Here is a 5,652-nt window from a genome sequence, read left to right on the forward strand (position 1 = left end):
ACACACACACACACACACACACACATACATAAATAAATAAAAAAATTTTAAATAAATAAATAAAAATAATAACAAAAAAAGCTTTTACCTAATTCCAGCAGACTGGGAAGATTTTCTCTCTCTAATCAGCACTCTCAGGTTCTGTAACAGGATGCTTCCAATGTGCCTCAAAGAGATACCTGGTAGGGGCCGGGGAGATGGCTCAGCAGAATAAGTGCTTCCCTGGAAAGTGCAAGGACCTGAGTTCAATCCCTGGTTCCGAAAAGGTACGCCTGGTAGCAAGAGTGAAACTTCAGACTTTCTTTATTCACTTAATTGATCAAACTAATCCCACCTCCAGCGCTGGGGATTGAACCCAGGGCCTTCACACTGACCTACAACCCTGGGCCTTTTTACTGTTTTGTTTTGAGACAGTTTCTATAGTTGCCCAGGCTAGGTGCCAACTTGTAATATTCCAGAGTGCTAAAATTACAGATAGGGACCACTATACCTGGCTTCCCTTTGGCAGTTTACCAAGCATTTGTTGTGCATCTGTGATTTAGTGGAGGAAAAGACATACACATTTGGGAAATGGGACGTAGATGGCTAGAGCTGGTGAGCGTCACGATGCCATGGTCAGGACTGTCCGGTGGGCATCCGTGACAGCCGATGGCACAGACCTGGGCTGCTGAATGAAGAAGGCTTCAGACCAGCATCTCATTGTGTGAAGCCGCGTGCCTTCACCATTCACTCAGTGAATGCTGACAAGTGCTAAGTCCATGCCAAGTGCTTGGATACAAGCTTAAAAGGCAAAATCCCTGTCTCTGAGCAACACGTCCCAATGAAGCATAAGAAATACCGATCCCGGGACCACCTAGCAGAGGACTTAACCAAGTCTGGGAGGAGGGGTGGTCAAGAAAGACTCCCCCCATAGTGGATATTCTAAGCTGACCCTCTGAGGGTGTGCCTGGGATGTGGCATGGGAAGTGGGCCTCGCTTCTAGAGAGAGAAGCAGGCAGCGGCTCCCTACTGCTGTGCCGTGGGGCACAGGGCTGCATGCAGTGGGGTGTGGAGAGTACCCCTGCCAGCACCTGCAGTGTGGAGCTCAGGATTTCACCCCATGGAGGAGGCCATGGGTGGATTTCCAGCAGCAGAGCAAGGAGACCAGCTTTGTGCTTTGAATGTGTCACTCCAGAGCCACATCACAGCCACCCTACCTCCCAAACAGGGCACAGGCATTTCTTAGTACTCAAATCACAATCCAGGGAACCCCACCCAGTTAGATTAGAGGTGTTACGGTGTGGATTTAATGTCCCCCAAAAGTCATCTGTGTTCAAAACTGGGGCTTCTGAAAGTGAATGGACTGCGTGGGGTGCTGTGCTCATTGGTGGGTTCATCCCTGGCTGAAATGCTGCAGAAGGTGGAGGAGGTCACTGAGGGGTGGCCTGGAAGGGTGCTTCTTGTCCTCAGCTCCTCCCTTTCTTCTCTGCTTCCTGATGGCCATGATGTGAGCAGCTCTCCTCCACCAGACCCCTCTGCCCTACTTTTTTACCTCCAAGTCAGCTCCTCAGAACTGAACACCCTGAGAACGTGAGTCACATGAACCTCTCCTTCTGTAAGTTGTGGGTATTTTATTCCAGTGATAGGAAATAATCCATATCCAAGGATCCCTTCCCCAAGTTGGCACATCAGCACATGCATCCAAGCTATCTCCTCCTGAGGACCATGAACATGGCCCTGACTCTGACCCTCCCCAGATAAGCTGTTCTTGTAGCCTGTCCCCATGGAAGTTATAAGACTAACTGGAGTCTTCCCAGAGCAGCGACCCTCAGGCCACTGGAAGCACCAGGTCTCTTCTGCACTTGCCCAAGTGACTTCAACACCTGCTCTGTGACCTCCGTGGTGGCTGGTGTACACTGTGTCACCTCCATGGTGTCTCATGAGGAAAAGGAGGCCCTTCCAGCTTGCATCACTTGGCAGAAGCCCACCGCAGCAACTGGGCTGTCATTCTGACAACTGCAGTGGGCCGGTCCCTTCCATCGAAGAAGACAGCTGTGTATGGAAAAGCGCAACGGGAGACGCGGTGTGGCTCTGTGGGAATCTGTGAGGTCCCTGAGCCCTCCGGCCTCGGGCTGAGACACTCCCTCTCCTGTGCAAAAGGTCAGGGCTTGTTTCTCTGCAGCTGTTCGGGAAGGGAAGCTGTGGGCCACCCTGTCACCGTCACAGTTCCTGAGCTGGCTGTGCCAGCGGCTTCCCGCACACGGTCCACTTGAAGCTTTTCAAGGCCCCTCCTCCCCTTGCCCTAAGAGCAGCCTTATTTTCTGCCTGGATCTTCCAGTTTCCAGAATGAGTAACCATGGAAACGTCCACTTCCTGGGGAGGGGTAGGAGGGTTTCCTCTGGCCTCAGCAGCTGTCTGACATCGGCATTCTTCGAAAGATCCATGTAGTGGGCACACGGGCACTGAGAAAAATCATAGGGCTGCCCACCCAACTTTTTTTCCCCTTTCTTTCTTTCTTTCTTTTTTTTTGTTTTAGACAAGGTCTCGCTGTGTAGCCCAGGCTAGTCTAGAACTCACAGTGATCCTCCTGCCTCAGCCTCCCTAGTGTTGAGATTATAGGTGTGCGACACCACACTGGGCTTGATAATTTGTTTTTTTGTGGTGCTGGGGATTGAAACCAGAGATACTCAACTATCGAGGCATATTCCCAGCCTTATTTTTGTATTTTGAGACAGAATCTCACTGTCAGATCTTAAGCCCAGGCTGGCCTTGAACTTGTGATCCTCCTGCTTCAGCCTGCTGAGTGGTTGGGATTATAGTGTGCGCCAGTGCACCCGGCCTTTCCTCCCCGTTTCCTCCTCTCTAGCCTGCCCTCTCATAGCATGGTTTCCTGCCAAGCCCAGAGCTGTTCACCCATCCAACACAAAAGCGCTGACACTGTAGAATGTACCATGAACATTTTATCCATAAATAATACAATTATGGGGCTGGGGAGGTGGCTCAGTAGAATAAGCACTTCCCTGGCAAGCACAAGGGCCTGAGTTCAATCCCCGGTTCCACAAAACAAAAACAAAAAACAAAACAAAACAAACAAACAAACAAAAAAACCCATAAATAATACAATCATGAAATTATATAAGTACAGCCGGTGACATAGCTCAGTAGTCTAAAGTGCCTGCTTAGGCAGAGCGCAGTGGCCGGGGTTCGATTCCTGGCGTACTGTGTTGGCCCCTTCCCCTGGGTGCACTGAGACGGTGATTGAGACTGGCGGTGGCTGCACACATCACCCAACCCCAGCATTTGGGAGGCTGAAAACAGGAGAATCATTACGAGTCCAATCTACGTAGTGAGACCCTGTAGACCCTGTAGTCCCTGTACTAAATACATTAAAAAATTATATAAGCACACACTCCTAAGTGAATGTGCATGATCACCTGAAAGATCTTTAAGTGATTTTAAAAGAGAATTGTACTATACACAATTGTGTACATCCACTTTTTTTTTTACTTTTTTGGAATGCCATCCCGATCATCTAAAAATTCTCTGAAGTTCATGACTATATAACTTCTTTTTTGCTGTTGCTTTATTTTGTTTTGCTTATTAGTGAGGTCTCTGTGTAGCCCAGGCTGGCCTTGAACTCCTGGCAATCCTACTGCTTCAGCCTCCTAAGCGCTACGATTACAGGCATGTGCCACCATGTCTGGCTATGCATAGTATTTCCTGATTTGAAAAATAACATATTTTGCCAAGCATGGTGGTGCATGCCTGTAATCTCAGCACTTGGGAGGCTGAAGCAGGGGGATCCTTCCAAGTTCAAGATCAGCCTGGACTACAAAGTGAACTTAAGGCCAGCCTAAACTGCATTGTGAGACCCTGTCTCAAACAGACAAAAAATAAAAAATAAAAATGAAAATAACATAGTTTCACCTGCTCCCATGTTTCTCAATATTCACTATTTGTAGCTTTGGCTACTGTGAAAAATACTATATCACACACACATACACACACACACACACACACACACACACACACACACACACATGTTGTGGTCTTATTTCTTTGCAACAGACCTTCAAGAACAGAATTTCTGAGTAAATAGGGCCAGCAGCGTATATAGATTGACCCAGGGCCTTTGCACTGAATTATAGCCCCAGCCTTTTGAATTTATTATTACTATTTATTTTATATTTTGTGACAGGATCTTACTGAATAGTTAACTTCCCCTGGCTGGTCTAGAATTTGTAATCCTCCTGCCTTATCCTCATAGAGTATGAGGATTACAAGTGGGTGCCACCACCTCCAACTTCTCTTGTTTCCCTTCTCCCCAGCTCCTCTCTTCTCTCTTCTCTTTCCCCTCCTTTTTTTTTGTTCTGCAGTTCAGACCTGTGGTCTCAGGAATGCTAAACATTTGCTCAGGGCAAGCCACACCCCAGCCCCTGCAGTATTTCTGTGTGCCAAGAACCTGCTGTGAAGTAATTGCTCAATGAAGAGGTATCTGCTGGTTACCTCATTATTAGCCATTGGTGGGGGTGGGAGTGGGGTGAGGTGGGGTGGTTCATATTTTGAAACTTCAGTCATTTATTAGCGCCCACTAAGATAAGCTGCATTTGCTGTAAGAACACAGGTTATCTGCAATTAGCATGCTAACAACTGTCCTTTGCTTGTGTATACAAAGCCAGGCGGAAACGACTTCACTGTAAAACTGACATAGACATGAAAGTTGGCTCTCTTGCTTCCTCCTGGCCATTTCAAAACCATTTCCTCCGCAGGCTGGAGCTCCCAAACCCAAGGCTTCGCTCCAAGGGCTCCAGATTCTCATGCAGACTTTTCAGAAATTCTTGTGAGCTTATTTGTATATGTGATTTGAAAAACAAAACGCTCTGTTCATTTAAGAGTCCACCATTGCCGAAAAGCAGCCGGGCAGCTCCAGCACCGCCCCCAGTGCTAAACGCTGAACGGGTTCTGTGTTAAGAGGCGGACCAGGATCTACTCTGATGTCCCCTTGTTCCCCTTGGCCACTCCCAGCAAAGTGAGGTCGCAGCTGGCAGGAAGAGGCAGTTGTGCAGCGCGCACCCTGGTGGGCCCTGGATGTCCTGGCTCCAAGCTCCCTTGGAGGGAGTCTGACCCTAGGCCGCAGCGGAGTCTGGAGCTGGCTGAGGGCCTGGAGCCCAGAATGGCAGTGACGCAGGAGGCAGAACCTCGTCCCAGGAAAAGAGACAGAAAGTAAAATTCTCTCTTCATCCCCTTCTTTGCTTTCTTTTTGTCTGGACACTGGTGAACTTTGGAGGCCATGGAGGTCGGAGCACATCCTAATCAGAGCCTGCAGGCTGGGTGCTGCGTCCACACAGGAAGAACACGCTCCAGCCTGCCTAGGCCCTCTTGTGCCAATTTTTTTTTTTTTTTTTTTTTTTTTTTTGTGGGTGGGGGGCTGTGAATTTTTGAGACAGCAGTCCATCTGCCTTAGCCTCCCACCAGTGCTGGGATCACAAGCGTGCACTACCATGCCCAGCAGCACCTATTTTTGACCCCACATAACCTGTTGGACAGACCCTGGCTGGTGTCGTTGCAGCCCTTCATCCAGCCTGTTCAGCAGTTGTCCAACCAAGACTCTGCCCTCCAGGCTCAGGTTGTCCTGTACTGCAGGGTAATGGGGCTCATAGGGGGAGATATATA

The sequence above is a fragment of the Octodon degus genome, unplaced genomic scaffold, assembly GCF_000260255.1.
Source record: "Octodon degus isolate 3935 unplaced genomic scaffold, OctDeg1.0 scaffold00151, whole genome shotgun sequence".
NCBI lineage: Eukaryota > Metazoa > Chordata > Mammalia > Rodentia > Octodontidae > Octodon > Octodon degus.